The sequence below is a fragment of the Agelaius phoeniceus genome, chromosome 7 (assembly GCF_051311805.1).
Source record: "Agelaius phoeniceus isolate bAgePho1 chromosome 7, bAgePho1.hap1, whole genome shotgun sequence".
Taxonomy (NCBI): Eukaryota; Metazoa; Chordata; class Aves; order Passeriformes; family Icteridae; genus Agelaius; species Agelaius phoeniceus.
This window is the reverse complement of record NC_135271.1, coordinates 16,279,751-16,298,414: the sequence shown is the minus strand read 5'-3', so window position 1 is coordinate 16,298,414 and position 18,664 is coordinate 16,279,751. Positions and strand designations below refer to the sequence as shown.

Below are 18,664 nucleotides of genomic sequence, written 5' to 3'. Positions count from 1 at the left end.
CTGTAATTTACAAGTCTTTAAAGAGGCCCACAAGAGACCAAGCCTTTGAAAAGCACCCGAGGCTGTTCTGAACAAAGTCTCATTGACTTTGGGCAGCCATTCTGCTGCTAAGTGCTGCAGGCATCTCCAAAAATCCTACCCAGAGACTTAATGCAGCACAGGCCAGGCAGGAGCTGCTTTCTGCTCATGGATACCAAAGCACAGCAGTTGGATGCTGCAGAATTCCATGCCAAGGTTTTTCTTTATTCCTGACACATCTTGGAGCATGGCCTCCCTCTGGCAAGCTGTGCCAAGAGGCACTGGTGGGCAAAGACAAAGCTTCAAAAAGAAATTCACCCACCACTGCTCCAAAGCTGGCTGATTTGGCATGAATTCAGCACAAACATGGTCACAATTCAACCAGGGTTACAGCTGAAGGGTCTCAAAAAGAACTGTCCATGTGGTGGGCTGGGTTGGCACCTCACTGAGGCTGCTCTTGGGCAGGGGTGAGGCACCAACCCAACCTGCCCTCAGAAACCTTGGATTTTGAGTCCGGGATGCAAGTCTGGAGGAATTTTGGTGCAGAGTGGTGAGGGATGGGTATAGTGCCCTTGTTTGGGACAAAATGCCAGTCTGTATCTTTAAATGGGTCTTCAGCCACAGTGATCCCCAGATATGACAGAATATTTGCACTAACAAATGATTTGCAAGAAGAAAATTAAATATTGCTGGTGTACCTGTTACCTGCAGATGGGTGAGGCACAGCTTTCCACAGAGCACTCAGGGGATATTCCAGTGCTTTGCAGTGATGCCATGGCAAAAGAATAAAGGAAAAAGAGAGTGCAATACACAGAAATTTCTTTTGTAGCCTTTTCACTCCTCTTCCCTGCCTTCTGCTGCCAAAATCCTGCTCTGCCTCTTTGCCCTGTGGACAAGGCTCTCCCCCATCTGTCGGCTCCACCCCCCCTCCACAGTGGGGACTGCAGGGGGACAAGGGGTTTGCACAGCTGGGCAGGGGGACAGGAGCAGGAGCAGCACTCGGCTCTCCTGGCAGGCACACGCAGCCGTCGCTGTGCAGCACAAGGTGTCGTTGCTGTGCTGCTTTTGTCCCTGCTGCCCATCCCTGCTTCCCTCGCTGGGAAGAGCTCCTCCTTTGCCAGCCAAACCCCAGCAGGAGCGCTCCAGGCTGGGGAGCACCCTGCACCTCCTCTGACAGCTCTGCACAGCTTTCCCTTGCTAAAACACCAGCCTGGGAGGGAAGTACCCACATTCTGCTCTCAGCACTCTTCTCCCTGTGTGACCTCCCTGCCATGGACACAGCCTGGACATGCAGGATCTGAGACTGGAGCTGGGCTGTGTGTGGATTTTGTCCTGCCTGGACCGTGAGAGCAGGACTGCCGACACAGAAAGACTGCTTGGATGTGATCTCTGGGATGCTGCATCCCATTTGGGGAACAAAACCCCACCTGTCTCACTGCTGTGGCTGGGAGCTGTGCAGCACCACTGGGGAGGGGCACAGCAGGGCTCTTCCCAGCACCACACTGGAAATGGAGATTTTTAGAGCTGTGGCTAATTCTGTCTTTTTATCAGCCTCTGAATTTCACCGAGCCAGGAGGAGAAGGAGAAGAGGGACCTGCAAAGGTCAGCAGCTGGCCCTCAGAAGAGAAGACAAGACAGGATTGTTACAAGGGCTAAAGCTGAACTTAAAATCTCCTGTAGCTGCCACGGGACCTTTCACACCCCAGCTCTGGATACAATCCCTTTTTCCATGGTGTAAATTTAAGTTCATTTGGCAATGCCTAATTTAGCAGAAGCTCTGTTGGGACTGCAGAGCCATGCTGTAAATAACCAGACACAGGCCTCCTGCATGTGTGGCACTGACCATCCTTTCAAAATCTATTTGATTCCAGAGGCATTTCATACACTCCAGGACAAAAACTGTGCTGCTGATTGGACAATATTTGGGATATCTATTGCTCAGACTGATGTTTTCCCCCTTTACAATATTCATATCTTTCAATGTTCAATTTCTTTGGCAGGAGCACCTGTCCAATCATATTATTTACTTTTAAAAGAACTCGTGCAGCAGCTACAGTAAATCCCAGAATTTTCCCACAAAGGGGAGTTCATTAATGAAAACCCCATTTTTTGTAGGATTTCAGGTCAGGGAAATTTTCCTGCGTGGATCTAATCCACAGCACTTCAACTCCAGCTCAAGAGCTTGACCACATGATGGTGTTGGACTACACAAGAGGTTTGGACTCTTGGAGACACCAACAGATTTTAAAAAGTTTTTAAAAATTAAGTGCTGCTTCTAGGACATGGGGTAGAGAACTTTCCCTGAGGGCTTTCATGGTAGTTAAGCCTTAAGGGCCAGCACATGGTTTGGATAAAAAATAAATTTAGGTATCTTGGAGTTAGGCCTTTGACTATCTAGAATATCCTTTAGTAAACTCCCTGCCAAACTTTTAGTAGTGCCACAGTCCACTTATTTGTAAATCTTGCTTATATTTGGTGACTTAAAGAGTGAAACTTCAGCACATTATCTTCTGGAAACCCAGAGGTCCTTTACACAGCAGGAGGAAGATCCATAGCCCCTCCTGACTCCTCTGAATCCCCCCTCACATGAAACAAGCATCCTTTTAAACAACCTGCCAGAATCCCAGAGGAACTTTACCCCCCTGCTCCCCACCCCTGGGCAAAGGGCACAAAATAAAACTGCCCACAGTCCCAGCATGACAAGGAAGCCAGAGTCCCTCTCAGGTTCAGCACTGCACTGCTGGCAGCAGCAGCCATCTCTGAAAGCTTTTTTGGAAAGAAATGAGATTCCCTTACTTGCTTTGCCAGAAGCAAGAGAATCATGGCATCAAGAACAAGAGTGCCTCTGCAAAGGCACCCAGCACAGAGGGGACCCTATGGTTGTCCTGGAAGTGCTTTTTATTTTAAAAAAAATCATGTAGAAATATGAAATCACACCAGTGCCTGTGTGATGGTCTCCAGACCAGAGGAGAGTATGCTACAAATACTGCCAGCACCTATTAAGGGGTTTCACTTTACTGGATCTGGCAAACACAAATAAGCACTTGAGAGCTGAACTAGCTCACAGAGCTTTAGCCTTTGGATTACTTACTAATGAACTCCCCACAGTCCAGCCATTTAATTTCATTAAATTGCCAAGACGGTTCCAGTTAAAGGCCTGGGTCAAGTGACACACTGCTGTTTTTGCAGAGCCCTCATCAGGAAAAGGCACATTCCTCTGCTTAAACAGATACCATTTTATAAATATCTGCATTGTGCAATTAACCTAAATGAACTGTTTTCCCCCAGTGTACCACTGGAAAACCCAGCAGGAGGCACAAGCAAGGATCATGCTCTTTGATTTTGGAATTTTCTGCTCCTGAGGCCAGGAGGTCCTGTCAGACCCTACTGACACAGAGGTACTCTCCCAGCCTCAGTTACTGGCCACCTTCTCCTCTCCTTACATACCTGGAGCTCAGCTCACAGAGCTAGGAGATGGTAGTGGAGATTTGCACCTCAGCTCAGGAAGGGACACTTCAAACTGGGGCTGATTGCAGCCCCCTCCCATTGCTTCAACAAGAGGTTTTGGGCTCCATAGTCCACTAGAAAACAGAAGCCAGGCAGGCTCCAGGGAAATAGTACCTGTCCTGCTCACAGCAGCAGGACACTGAGATCAGCTCCTGCCTCCCAGAACATCCCATGGTTTATGGGCTGACCTGCAGCCCTCCAGCAGCCAAGGAAGGGCCTCAGTGTCATCCCACCCTGTCACAGCTGAGACAGCCACAATGCACAGAGCATCACCACACAATTCCAGAAGGCTTTAAGCATTTGCCCATGCACAGGAACACCTCACCTCTTCAGAAGGCTTCAGGCACCTGCCCACACACAGTAACACCAGGGCACCTCAGCAAGCTGCAACCATCTGCCCTTCTTGTTCTTCAGCCCAGCCTTTTATCCCCTCCTGTTGATGCCCTGCACCTGTGTGCCCTCTGTTCCCTTTGGTGGTTGCTCAGTGCCCCTGGGCACTCCATGGCTCGTTCCTTTCAATAGCATTCACCTGTCCTGCACAGCTGCAGCCCACTGGGGATGAGGCTGGGCCCAGCCCCACTCCCAATCACCACAAACCCTGTGCCTACACCACCCTCATATTCACATGAGCTGTCCCCCCCTGTCCTGGAGTCCCCAGCTCCTTCCTGGGGCTGCTGGAGCCTCTCTGGCTGATCTCACAGCTTGGGACTCAGCCTGCAGCAATGTGCACCATCAGCAATCCTCCATGGGAGCGTGGGGCCGCAGGCCAGGCCGGCTGAGGGAGTGGAATTTCATTAATTTCATTTCCAGGATGGATGGATGGCTGTCAGTGCCGCATCCTCCCGGCAGCGCCGCAGGACTCCAGCCCCAAACCCACTCACTCCTAACAATGCTGGCTTGTCTCCTCTCACTTCTGGCTTTGAGCCTTTTCCTTTGAACAGATTCATTCCTCCCTGACCCACTTTATGCCCACCACATGTCAGTGGCTTTCAGAGAGGGGGCAATCACCTGGCACAGCCCCTTTGTGCCTCAGATTCCCCCACAGCCAGCAGGATCTGTGCTCTGCTCTGCCTACAGGGTGCAACCTTATCTGGTCTGGATGCTGTTTCCTGCTGGCAGCTCCCACTGTGACAAGCAGAGTGAGTCCTAGAGCGTGGAGCCAGCAGGAATTACCCTGAGAAAAGGAGCAGATTGATGTTGCAGCTCTCACCAGTGCCAGGCACTGAAAAACAGAGCTGAGTAGGGTATCACTAAGTGTGGACAATACATAGCAGAGAGGCATTTATCCCCATGCAGTAAGGGAACTACTAAAAGACATGATTTCATAAAAGAAAAAGTACAGGTGTGAATCCCCAACAGACAATTTTCATGCTGGGATCTGTAGATTTCATATAACCAGAAAGTCAAAGAAACCAAGAGCAAAGCCAACCCCAGCCAGACCTCACCACTGATGCACTGACTTAGCCAAGCTCCCTTGCTTCCTTGGACTGGATTTTGGTTAAAACCAGGCCAACATCACTGTCAGAGAGCCCTCTGCAGGTGCTCATCATTCTCAGAGCAGTTATTGCTGTGCAGATTGCCCTGCAGTGTGGAAATCAGAGAAAACAGGGGAAGGTCAGTAATAGGTTATTTTTTTTCTCAGAGATATGCCCTAGCTCAGCCACAAGTTACTTGGCTCTGTGCAGGGATCACTGAGTAAAGCTTTATGTCCTGTGTGATGCAGGGGGAGAAATGACCCCATACAAGACCCAGGGTCTGTAACCAGCATGGGACTGCTGCCAGCGATGGGAGAAGCCCTGTGCATCCACTCTCAGATGAGGAGCTATCCCTTTCAATTACAAATGTAGTGAAAAAAAGGAAAATAAAATTTAAATACAAATTAAAATTAAAAGTCCCAGCTGTTCCAGATGCATCTGGAAAGTGAAAAATCAATAGCTTTTTAAAAATAAATCTAGGTGAGATAGAGAAGCTGGTGCTGCTGCATCCATCTTCCATCCCAAGCCCCAATATGGGGATTCTCACTGTTGTGGAGCATTGTCAGTGATACCAGAAACACTTCCTGACAAGTATGGCTTTGGGCAAGTCCCAGCACAGAGACTGGTCTGGACTCCTTCACACCTTTCAGTCCTGTTGAGGGGTGTTTTGCACTGATTCTTATTTGCACCTTTCAATTATTCCTATGGAAAGTGCAAGTGTTTGATGTCTGAAGATGACCATTCTGTATGAATGCCATGTTTGCATTAAAAAGTTCCTGAAGCTCTTGTGTAAGTCACACTGAGCCTCTGTATAAAAAGTTTTATTCAGTCAAACTTGGAAGGAAAACAGCAAAAAATGAAGAAGTTTGGAGCCTGCTGGCAATAATTATTCCCCCCAGGAAAGATTTCCATACACAGACATAGTCAGGCTCTATTTTATTGCAGTTGGAGATTAATACCCTGAAAAGGATACAATAAATGATCAATACACTGGGACTTGGCTACTTGCAGCAAAGGAAAAACTACTTACTGGGTTTTTTCTGCCTCTTCCTCTCTCTTTTTCCCTTTAAAGAAGGCAGCCCTTTAAGAAGGCACAGCCTGCTCTCCATGCAACATCCTGCTGTGCCTCTAGCCCAAGAGCAAAGGGAAAAGCCTGGCTTGTCCATTCCAGCCTAACAGAGCTGTTTAACCAAGGTCCAGCTGGAATAAAGAGATTTTCCACTGACACATGTCTGCATAGCAGGCAAATCCTGTCCTAAGTCCCTAACCTATCGTTCACTCATCTGGGGCTGGATTTACTTCATTAAAAATAGTTAATGGAATGTTAATGGCACTTAATTGTATTCACTGCACCAGTTCTGCTGAGATATTTTTTTTCCCCCTCAATTCACAAAGATGGGACTAAGTGCTAATGTATTGCAAACTTATAACCTGCGGTCATGATTTTAAACACATGTAGAGGTGCTAATTGCATTCAGTTGACACAACTGTAGATGGGAAGATCATTTTTCACACCTTATCAGCGCTGGGGAGGTGATAACTGCATTCAGAAGACACCACTGCTGTTACAAAGGTAATTTCTTGCACTTCATGGGCGCTTAACACATGCTCAGCAATGCAACCGGCCAAAAATACCACACCATCGGAGTTAATGAGGTGCGTGCACGCTTCTTAACAAACAGGAATTATAAGAAAAAAAAAAAACTTCCCCAGTTTCTTTTTAATAAAGAGTAACAAATTCCTGCAGCTGCCGTGTCGCTGGAGTTGGTGTCTGCCTACCTCAATGGGATTTCTGAGCATGTTCCAAGTGGATGGATCCCAGCGGGAGCAGTGCCCTGGAGTGTCTGGGACCTGCAGGACAGGTGAAACACAGCTCCAGCCCATCTTCAGCAGGCCTTGCTGGTAAAAAAGATGAATTTTCCTTTTGGCCACATGGCCAAAGGTAGTTTTGAGATCTGAAGTCACCATTCCATGCAATTTCGGCGCGTGTTTGACTGTGCTATAAATGGTTCTCTTTCCCTCCTCATGTGCTTTGGGGAGCCTTTGAGTCTTCCCCAAACATGCCTGGGGTCTTTGATGGAAAATCCTGTTTAGTGCTGAGGTTGTTAGGCTGTCCAGGGTAATCTCGACACGCAGCAGATGAGAAGCAGGGCTGGTCTGAGGTAAAAATTCCTACAGAAAGGAGTTTCCACTTTGCTTTAAAGAAAGAAATATATTATAAACCTTTCTGCTGGAATAGAACTGGATGGTGGGGGAGCATTACAAGGCTTCTCTGGCAAAGCCAGGCAACTAAATACCTAACTTGGAGAGAAACTATTTCAAAACAAAGGGAAAAAATGCATTTCTAATCCCTAAAACATCTGCTTTTGGTGCTTGCCTTGAATGACATGCTGAAATGATGATAACAAGAAGAGAAGACTTTTAACTAATAGAACCATGAATATTCCTCCACATTACCTCCACAATTCTTGAGTAAATAAAGCTAATCCATAGACACAAAGGTAGATTAGCAAAGCAAATTTACCCTGGCAAAACCCACGTGTGGCTCCTGGGAAGATGGGGGCAATCACCCCAAGCAGATTTCCTGGGACCTGAGGCACTGCAGCTCAACAGCACTGCCTCCAACCTATGCCTTCTATTTTCTTACATGCCTTTTTATTTATTATTAAAATGAGACTTTCTCAACCTCTCTCTGCAGAGTTGGTCAGCTTGTGATCTCTTTCTGTGGTTTTTTTCTTCTTCTTCTTCTTTTTTTTATTTTTTGGTTGTTGTTTTCTTATTAATAGCTCCTTTCCTTTACAGAAAGAATCACAGCTTTTTGTTAATTTAATAATAAGAACCTCACTGCTTGCACATTAAAAGCTGGCTGCCAATCAGGCTTTTATGGCTGCCCTACTGCAGTTACCAAGCTAAAGGCTTGAGCCCCAGTTGGCAGTGGCAGGAAATGGGGTGACTTTCTTGCTCAGAGTGGCTACTTCATGCCCATTCCTTTCCCCACCAAAGCTCCCTTCTGTCCTGTGTCCTCCCAAAAGACAAAAAAACCCTCAGCTTTCCCAAGCTCTGGAAGAAATCAAACCTTCAAGGGAAATAAGGAGAATGTCTTAGAGGCTTCATTTTATCATTCCCTGTGATGAGTTCCCAGCAGAACAGGAGCAGGTGGCTGACCCTGGCAATTTTGATGTTTAGGAGCAACTCATCCCCACATTCTGCTCTCCCAAGGGTCCCCTCATCCCCACATTCTGCTCTCCCAAGGGTCCCCTCATCCTCACACACATTTTGCTCTCCCAAGGGTGCCCACACACCCTGGACCATACCAGGTAGCCCAATCACAGCATCCCTGAGTGCTTCTCAAGTCTCCAGCCCATTATGAATTGTACTCAATACACAACAACAGCCCAAAGACTGTTTGAGTGAGGTTTGAGTGAGGCCACAGGTGGGTCAGGGTTATTTTGGCTTTGTGTGCATGAAGCAGATAGAAGAGCTTTGCTCTGCAGCATAAATTACCATGATCTCAAGGCAGCATTCATTTGCATTCAATGACACACCTTCTCAGGGAAATGCTTTTCACATGAAGCATGTTTTGGGTGGCAGAGCTCGACTAGCACTGTGTGCATGACTCTCAAGTTCAGATGCAGATGGGAACACGCCGGGAAAGTCTCTGCTGAGCCTTCCCACAGTGAGACACGTCGTGCTGCTGCTCATTTCTGCAGGAGAGATCACACTGATGGGGAACCCGTGAGTCACTGCCTGCCACAGCTCAGGGGGCTTCCCTGGCTCCTGAAATGAAAGGTCACTCTTCTGCTGGGCAGATTCCACTCCTGAAATGAGGGGTGAGATTTCACCCCTGACAGCCACAGCCTGGCAGGATCCCTTGCCTCTGCCCTTTGTGGTGCTCCCGCAGGTGATCTCGCAAAGACTTTTCCTTTTCCTTTTCCTTTCCTTTCCTCTCCCCTTTCCTTGCCTTTCCCCTTTCCTCCTCTTCTTCCCCAGTATTAACCTCAGGAGAAAAGTTGTCTTCTGTGCCACAGCCTAGGAATTACACATTCAATTCCCTGGGAATTATGCACTCAATTCCCTCCTCTGACAGCACCTGGGCTCTAGTTTTGGGGCAGCCACCCAATTTGTCTGTGGTTCTTTCCCCAGCTGTAAAATGGGAAGAAACCTACTTCCTTCCTGTTGCCTCTAGCCACAGCTACATCTTCACACCTATTCCTGGTCTATTTGCAGCTCAAGCCAGAAAGCAGGATTGTTTCTGAAGCACCTGCAGGCTGTCTGGGCAGCCTGACCTCTTTAGGATAATTAACAAGGCCACCACAGAGCTGTCCATGTCAGTGGCTCCACTCAGGGCCTGCCAGCCTTCCCTTAGCACCAGCAGGAACTAATAATGCAGGGGGAGCCAAGGACTCCTCCTCTGGGGGAAGAAATATAACCCAGCTGACTGCAAGATGAAAATTTACTGCAATATGAAGGGATCACCATGGAAACCTCTTTATTTTATTTCAGCCAATCTTTCTGCGCTGTCACAAGCAATATCACCTTCTCACTAGCCATAAAGAAAAGGTTCCCAGAGAGGTTTGTAATCCCTGCTGGCTGGCCAAGCCATCTGCCAGAAGACATCTTTTCTCCAAGAAAACCATTTTGTGGATGGTTTCCCTCCTTGCCAGGTGTGACCCCACCAGTAAAGGATGAGGCACTGCTCAGTCCTGCATTGCTCCTCCTGCAAGGATGGTGGATTTTAACTTTGAGAATAAGAACTGGTGCAAGCAGGAAAGCCTGCTGTGCTACTGCCACCATTTTTGCCTATCTCCCTTCCCCCATTTCCAAAGGAAACTCCTGTTTTGCCATGCAGCTGCCCCTGAGCAGCAACCTTTGAGGAACTGCAGGTTTTGAATGACAGCCCCATCCATCAGCCACGGCCTAGTGCTGCACCCACCACCTTGGTGGGAGTAGGGAAGCAGGAAAAGCCCAGCAGCTCCATGGAAAACCTACAATGAGACTGAAGTCCCACCAAGTGAAGCTCCACTTTGCAGGAACCTAAGACTTGGAAAAAATAATCCATTTTGGCTTCAGGCTCTGGTGACAAAGATGAGGAAGGAAACTGCTGTCTCTTTGGAGAAGCTACATCTACCCAACAACTGCTTCTCACAAAACAAGCTCTTGGCATGACACTCCCACCCTAGTCCTGTACCTGACACAAGCAGCACCTTCAAGCTCTGCATGTCTGAATGAGAAGAGCTTTGCTTTTGGAAGATCACCATGACCCGAATTGCAGAGGGAGATAAATAGGTCAGGCTTTTCAGGCACGCCACATCCGAGTTTCACTTATATCCTCTACAAAGAAAACCTCAATTTGCATTTACACTCATGGGTAAAAAGACCTGAATGACCAGGGTGGTGATTTCAAAGGTGTTTCTGAAATGCTCAGTGCTTTGAGGACCGCTGGTGCTGTGTGTGGGATGTGTGACAGCCTCATGCAGCTCTGTTTCCCCTCTGCGGGTGCTCGGGACACTATGAAAGTTCACCTACCTTTAAGCTCTGCTGGCAAGAGAAGCCATCTCCCATTCTCTCCTCACACCTGGATGAGCACAAGCATCTATTTGCAAATGAGCAGCCTGGCAGAGCAGCTCCCAGCCCCTCGCTCTGCCAGGTGGGCAGGCAATGGCCACCTCGGCCGCGCAGGGTGCCCGCGTTCCCCCGCCGTCAGCGCTGCCCTGCTCCATCTCCTGGAGCTCCAGCTGATTGCTTTAGCCACCAGGCAGCTGCACATCCTGCTGACCTGATTTGGCCCAGCAAGCACAAGTGCCTGCAGCAAGCAGGGCTGTGTCAGCAGGCACAGCACAGAGCTGTGGGGAGAAGGCAGCGAGCAGCGAGCAGCCCCTGCCTCCCGCTGCACAACTGCGGTGCCTCCAATTACCTCATGCCAAGAAATAGCCTCTGATCCACCCGAGGAGGCAGAACCCCAAAGACAGCTTGCAGGATGGCAAAGCCCTTGCACACACTTCAAAGAACAGCAGCTACTAAAGAAGCACCGTCTTGTCTTTCAGGCGAGGAAATATTATTTGCAAACTCTATATATTCTCCAGGAATAAAAATGGCAGGGAGATTACAGCTGCAAAATGACCCTGGGCAGAAGAAATTGATGTCCAGAGGAGTCTCGTGGAGTGGCACCTGCACCTTGAAAAGGGCACTAACAAAGAAATTAGCAACACAATTTTCCAATTAGCTTTGGAAAAACTGTGCATTTTCTTTTTTTTCTTTTTCTTTTTTTACCCTGAATAAATAAACTACAATAGACACATTTAAACAAAATGAACCTGCAAGCCAGCTTCCTTTCTGAATTTCAGGGTGGATGACCTCCTAAAGGACCAGCCTGACTAGCCATGCCTATGAAATGGTAACTAAAGGGCAGGTCGGGCAGCTGGACCCTCACACCTTGCAGGCAGGCATCTTTTCAGATGTACAAGAGGATTTTTCAGTTTGTATTTGCTAAATAGCAAATTTGATAGCCCAACTTTTTATGATGGATCAGTCATCATGGTTTTTGCAAGACAGGGATGTCCACCCACTGACTGAACAAATTTAGTCATCCTCATTGCCTATCAGCTCATCTTCAGCTGAGCCACAAGGTACAGCCCGGGACATTTCCAGATCTGCTTCCTTAAAAAGCTCATTTCTCACTACAAACACTGAAGCAAAGCATGAATTTTCTACCTCTTTTCACCAGGAGCAAGTCTCAGGCCCATCCTGGCTGCCAGAGAGGAAGGATGGGGAGGAGAGATGAATGAACAGAAAATTCATTTTCCGGGGATTCTTGGGGAAATGGCTCAGGATTGCCAATGGTATTCCACCACCACTTCTGTGCAGCAGTTTTAGGATGCTCCATTTGTCCCCTTCAAAAGCTGGTTCTTCAGTGGAAGGCCATCTCCCAGCCTAGCTCCTGATGCAGGAACAGTCTGTTCTCAGGCAAGGCCATTCAGCACTTCAGCAGTATAAATAACAAGATCTCACATCTATTTTTGACACCGTGTTTTTGTGAAGGAAGCCAAGGAATCATTTTTCCTGATGAACTGCAGTTAAGTAATTTTTTAGAAAACATTGCAGTATCACTCACAGCAAACATCTGGTGGAAGAGTTCCTGCCTTAAGAATATGGCAGGCATAGGCTTGTCCTAACATCAGGTGGAAAGATCTGCCCCAAAACCATTTTTTCCAATAAAATAAACCTTTCAGGGATAAAAATACAAGCAAATCATTTTTAACAAAGAAGCCCAAACAAGCCTTAACAAATCTGACATTTACAAGAAACTGCAAATTTCCCTTGTTGTTTTGTGTCTGAAATTTGTGGAATTTTGCATTTTTACACCCATATTTATCTTAGATTTTGCTGCAGTATCACGTAGGAACTTTTACAATGAAAAATGAATACTGCAAAACATGGGGCAATGTAACCTTTTAGGAGATTCTGACATAAATTTAGATCAATGGGTCTTGGAAAATTTTAAAATAATATTTTGACTCCCTGGTTTAATATGTGCTAAATGATTTTCATATACATCAATCATTGTTCTACAGAGGCTTCAGAAAGAGAAATCAGTAGAATGAAATAGAGCCATATAATGCATTTACTTACTACTGTACTTACACAGTGGATTTATGGTGCTGTTACCATAAGCTTATTTTGCCATAGGTTTCTTTCTGCCTTAGAGTGTAGAAGTTCATTGGGAAACAACCTGAGGATGAAATCTGCAATAAAGCAATCCATAATAATAATAAAATATTCAAAAGCGTGCTTTAAAATCAGAAAAGGATTGAATATATTCATGAGGCCTTCACACTTTTTTTAAGATGGAAAAATGGTGGAAATGTTATTTGTTAAATGTTTTATTTTAAAAATATTTGCTAAATTATGCCATCACAGTTAATCTATCATCAGCAATCTGGATGCTATAAATATTAATAATTATTCTTCAATAAGTGAACTGGTAACTCAATAATTGATGGGAACCTTAATATGTATGAATATTTTTCATCATTTTGCCCATTTTTCCATCTGTCTGGCTGTCCTGCACAAAGCTGCTGCAAAGCAGGTGAGCAGGAGCCTGAAGTGATGCATTTCCTGAGGGCAGAGCACAGGATCTCCGATCTACTCCTGCATGCCAGCACACAGAAATGCTCAGCTGTGCTCCTGACTCCAGAGCAGCAGAGCTGCCCATGTGCCTTGGGGAACGCTCCTTCTGCTTTCACAACGGGAAAAATTTGTCTGAAATACAATTTTGGGATGCAAGGGTCACAGCCTCATACAAAAGCTTGCCCAGAAGTGTGGAGGGGAGCATGCAAACACCGTGCATCCCTAACAGCCGTGTCCCTACTTTCAGTCTTGCCTTTGCTGCCTTCCCCTGCCCATTTAAGGGCCACTCCTGAGACAAAGCAGCTGAAAGCTCTCCAAATGGCTCCTGGGTGAAGTGCTTGCTAAAGGGAGCTGTCACAGTGGGCCTTAAGTATTTGCCCAGTTCTCTATTTTTTTTTTTCCCTGTCTCTTGCACATTCCAAGCATTGCAGTGAAGATCAAAGCCTCCAGATGAGCTGTTTTCCCGGCAAAGCCAACCCGACTGGTTTGGTTTCCCAGCTAAATTCATCTCAGGGATTTGCAAACTATGGGGGGAAATCTGTCAAATTTCTCATAGGCCCCCCTAGAAAAGAAGAGGAAGCCACAAGGAAGCTCACCAAGCACATTAGGCCAGGGAGAATCTAAGAAAAGTGAACTCTGTCCCAATGTTTTTCCAGTGCTGCCCTGTCCCATCTCCAGACATCTTTCCTGTGGATGCCAAACTTCAGGAGGAGCTGGTGCAGCAGTCCAACACCTCCAAATGGGGCTAGACATGCCTGGAAAACACTCCTTTCATTTATGAAGTGGGAAAAGCAGTACAAAGCTGTCCAGTACAAGGATTATAAATGGCTGGCACCTTTCCCTCAGGAGACAGCCTCCTCTCCCGTGCTGCCAATCAATCCTCTCCTGCAAGTGTGCCCATCCTGTTTTCTCTCATCCAACCAGACATGGGGAAACTCAGCTTGCACTTAGCACTGGGAAGTGCAGGTTGTATTGCCAAGCTGTTCCTGCTCCCTGCTTGCTCCAAGCAAGGCTCCTCTGTTTCCTCCTGCTGGCTGTGGCAGCCTGCTCATTTCACTGCCTGCTCTTTCTGTATGGGCTGTTCAATTGATGATATTTATGAGCCCCTCCCAGCTCCAAATATTCTGTCATTCTGTGAAATTAACCTTAGCAGAAACCTCTCCCTGTCTTTGCATTGCCCATAGGATTTAAGAAAGCAGCCTGTTCATTTCACTCCCTACTCCTTGTCTCACCCACATCTTTCAACCAGCACAGTGGCAGCACCAAGACTCAAGCCTTGATTTTAGAGAGGTGCTTCCCATTCAAGGCATCACCCCACAGGCATCTCCATATTCCCAGGGGTATCCTGAGTACCAGACTGGCCAAAACATTTCTGAGACTTACCTGTAGAGAGCTTTGGAGGCACCTTGCACCGTGGTTCAGCCTGGCTGCAGCTCCAGTCTGTCCTTGCAGCACAGGGAAAGGCCAAGAACACCTTTCCTGCCAAGGTCAGTCTTTCATCCACAGAGACATGTGGGCTGCAGAAAAGCAGAAAGACACAGAGGAAAGGCAGAAAAGATACAGAAGAGAAAAATTAACACAGTGTGTAGTTGGAGAGCCGACAATCATTTAAAGGATATCAAACATTGGAGAAGAGAGATGTCATCTCATCATGTGCAGCCACATGGGAGCTGCCTGCTGAGTGAAAGCCAAGCAGAGACCATGGAGAGGGCTGGCCACAGTCAGCAACAAGTAAGAAGCCCCCCTAGGAGAGCCACAGCTCCCTGGGACTAGGGTGAGGCAAACAGCCACAGGTGGTGCTAAGAATGGCAGCTTGTGGGTTTGATTTCTGCATGGGCCCCTCCCAGCTCCAAATATTCTGTCAGTCTGTGAAATTAACCTCAGTGGAAGCCTGTCCCTGTCTCTGCATTGCCCACAGATTTAACAATTTGTATTTTGTACAGCTGCCCCTCCTAAGACAAGGTGAAGCCCATCTGTCAGGGCTTTGGGTGAGATAGGAGTCCTCTAGCTTGCTTGCCAAGGCAATATCCAGTTATCTGTAACTATTATCTCCCTCCCTGTCCCAGGTTGATGTGCCAGACAGACAACCCAGGAGCTCTCCCCTTATGGCCAGAGCTTACTGGTCCCTGTCACAACACAGCTGTTGTCACCATAAGATGAGACAGACAATCAAATTCATTAGCAGGTGCCTGCTTTGCACCCAGTGACTCATTTTTAGGCAGTACAAACCACTCCACCTGCACCACTCAAGGCTGAATCAACCCAACAGAGATGCCAATGCAGCATTTCCATCCACATCACCTGGTAAGAGATTTCTCTCTGAAACCCATCCCAAACATTTGATTGCAAGGTGACAACTCGAAGCAAAGACACAAGGCACACACAGGTTAAAGATGACAACAGTCTTGCCCTAAGCAATGAGGAGAGAGCAGCCAGGCTGGGTGCAGTGAACACCAGAGTGATGATCTGAAGCTGGGTTCTAGCAAATCAGTAGGAGATGGACATTGAGGTCGTTGAAAATTAAATTTTGTCCTGGCTTTAACCCTCTGTTGCTGAAGACCATGTGAAGCCTGCACAGCTGAAGCTGGGGAGTCACCTGACAAATTTATTAAAAAGTACCCACCTCAGTCCCAACTTAATGAACAAATCATGCATTAGCTGGATGTATACATGGAGGTACAGTCCCCTGTCTCTCCAGAATAAACAACATTTCCCACTTTTAATTGTGCCCTGATGTTATAATGATCACAGCTAAACTGGGTAATCATTCATTAAACATGAGCTAATTCCATGTCCTGTTATAATTATTATTGTTTCCTGAAAATATAACGTGCAGTAAAGTACAATAAGTGCAAATTGAAATATTGCTTTTGGAAGGTTATTTATTACTACCTTCAGCTGTAAACATTTATAACTGAAATTTATTAGTCCACGGCCTCTTCATATAAATATTTTATGTTCAGCCTCAGGGATATGTATCTTCTCCTTTAAATGTCTCAGTCTTGGTGTCTGCACCAGCAAAATAATCACAGGAGAGAAAGTTTGCTGTCCTGTACTATTTGGCCACCCTGCTGATAACATAAGGCAGCTTCCCATTACCTGCCCACAGGTACCTGCAGATGAGAGGCAGCAGCACACGTGCAGCATCACTGTGGTTTATAAATTCCCTGGTGTAGCACATGGAGTGTTCCTACATGCCACAGGACAGCTCAGAGTCAATGGAGATGTACAGAGAGAGATAAAGAGGTGCTTCTTCAATCCCAGCCTCTAAATTATAATAAATCATTTGGGTTTCCATGGCACCCGTCCAGAAAAGTTGAGACTGAAGTAGCTGATCTGCTAACAAAAATAATATGTGCTTTTCAATGATAAATTATCATTTCTACAGTGGAGGCACTGGAAGAAGGCCAGATCCATATCAATCCTTTCCAAATGAACTAATGGTTCTCCCAAGACTCCCAGTCCCTCCTCACACTTCCAGGAAAAAGCACAGATCCTTAGGGAATGCAGCAGAGCCTCTTGATGAATATAATGTGCAAAGGGTGAGCCAGCATGAGCCTGCCACGGGAAAAAAAAACAAACCAACCTACCCTGTCCTAAATAATCAGGATTTACTGAAAGGAGGAACAAAGTGGTGGCTGAGGGATAGGCAGGAGATATCATGTGAGCTCTCCAAGGAGCTCGGTTTAAGTGCCCCAGCAGAGCATTAACCCTTGGAGCATGAAACACGAGCGGGTGCTTCCAGCACTCAATTACCTGCACCCAGGGGCTGCTGAGCCCGTTTGCCTCTGGATTCCCCATTGCCACAAGCAGATAGAAACACACACGGCTGCCTCTTCCCATCTCTGCCTGCTCGCTGGGATACTGCCTTCCTTCCAACTCGCATCAACCAAGGAATAAAACCAAGGGAATAAAACCAAAGAATAAAACCCAGGGAAACCTGCCTGAAAGATCACCGCCAGCTCTGCAGGTAAAAACCTCCGTGCAACAAAATAGGACTAAGTCCCTAAAACCACAGTGCAGCGTTGTTTATTTATTTTTTTTCCCCCCTCTTGTTTGATTTCTGAGCAGTCGTTCACAGGGTTTTAACAGCCCTTGAGTACTCGGTGCTGCATCACTTACAGTATGTAAGGGGTATTGATCTCTCCAATTTTATCCTTTTAAATGGTTCCCATCAAGTGCCGGGAAGTCAACCAGTTTGAGCTGTGTAGCTCATCTACAAAACTCAGGATGACACAATTGAGTCTGCTCAGAAAATGGGGGTTTATTTGGGTTTTTTTTCCAGAGGGAACTCGAGTGTGCTTGTAGTCATTAAAACACGATGTTTGCATGCCCTTAAAAATCATTTTATAGCTGTACTGAGTGTCTCCAAACATTAAATATGTTTTATAAGTAGCTGGCTAACTAGCTGGGTGTGCTGTAAAGGCAGTAGTAAATAAAACAATGAGACACTAAATATCAGCTGTATTTCATTGTCAGGGATACTTTTCCAGCCATGCAGCAATTCCCAACGTTGAAAACCTTGACTTTTGTTTTTCATGCTACATTGTGACTAGAATTGCACCTAACTCTTAAAGTTATGCTAAATACCTCTCACCTGTTAATCTCTCCCATAAAGTGAACATGACTAATGTTGAGCAGGTAGAAACTATGTCTGAGCCTGGAAATTCACTTCCCAGGCTTATACATACAATTCAGTAATGTTGTTAAAGCTGGGTTAGGCCCAGGTGACACTAGAAATCCATTTGTTGTCACTGTAAGATTGCAAATACTGAGGTGGTTTTTGCCTCACCAAACTCCCTGGGCAGAGGTGATTTTCCTGGCAAACTCTTCCCACACAGCTGGAGAAATGTGTGGTTTGTAGTTGGTATAAAGGGCACCTGCAAGGAGAAGGGGAACTGGGGCAGTGCTCTGGGCAGCTGCTCAGGTTAACCCTTCCTAAATGTTTATGTTTATGGCACAGAAACAGAGACAGCAGAGGTCAGAAACAGAACTATGCCCTTCACCCACCTCCACGCCTCTGAAATCTGCTGCCTTAAAACGAGTGTTCATAAGGGAGAAGAGAGAGAATAAAGAAAAGAGAAGATAGAGAAAATATCACCTATGAGGTATATTTTTTTCAATTTTCTGTAAGTATTTCAGGATTTTCCCTTTTATTACCACAGGATAGGATGAGATCTTGGCAGGAAGAGGCACATTGCTCAGGGAGTGAAGGCTGTACTTCTGCCCATTGCAGTGCCTATTCTCTGGAACAGGACACCCAGATGGAACAGATCCCATTAGCAGGAGGAGCCCTTCTGCCTCCTGCACCTACTCTGAGCATCTCTTCTTTGGCCATCAGAGATCCCTGCTGGTGAAACACTCCAGCCCATGAGGGAATCCCAACCCAACTGCCCAAAACAACTCAAAACCATGAAGCAATTCTGGCAATCTTTCTACAGATAATTTTCTTTTAAAATCATAGAATTGTTCCATTTGGGAAGGATCATCATGAGCAGCTGTGATCCCAGCACCACCCCACGACCCCAAGTGCCACA

General features: G+C 46.6%; 1 long non-coding RNA gene across 6 annotated transcripts in view; it reads right to left on the bottom strand.

Annotated features, from left to right (window-relative positions):
• Positions 1–18,664, bottom strand: part of LOC143694484 (uncharacterized) — a 57,132-nt gene that overhangs the window by 19,781 nt on the left and 18,687 nt on the right. For 5 of the 6 annotated variants that reach the window (XR_013182975.1, XR_013182977.1, XR_013182976.1 and 2 more), the window contains 2 exons: positions 14,511–14,644; positions 12,642–12,742 (listed from right to left, as the gene is read on the bottom strand). This is a non-coding gene — a long non-coding RNA (uncharacterized LOC143694484). The remainder of the gene's footprint in view (positions 1–12,641; positions 12,743–14,510; positions 14,645–18,664) is intronic. The other variant, XR_013182974.1, reaches the window with a different exon arrangement.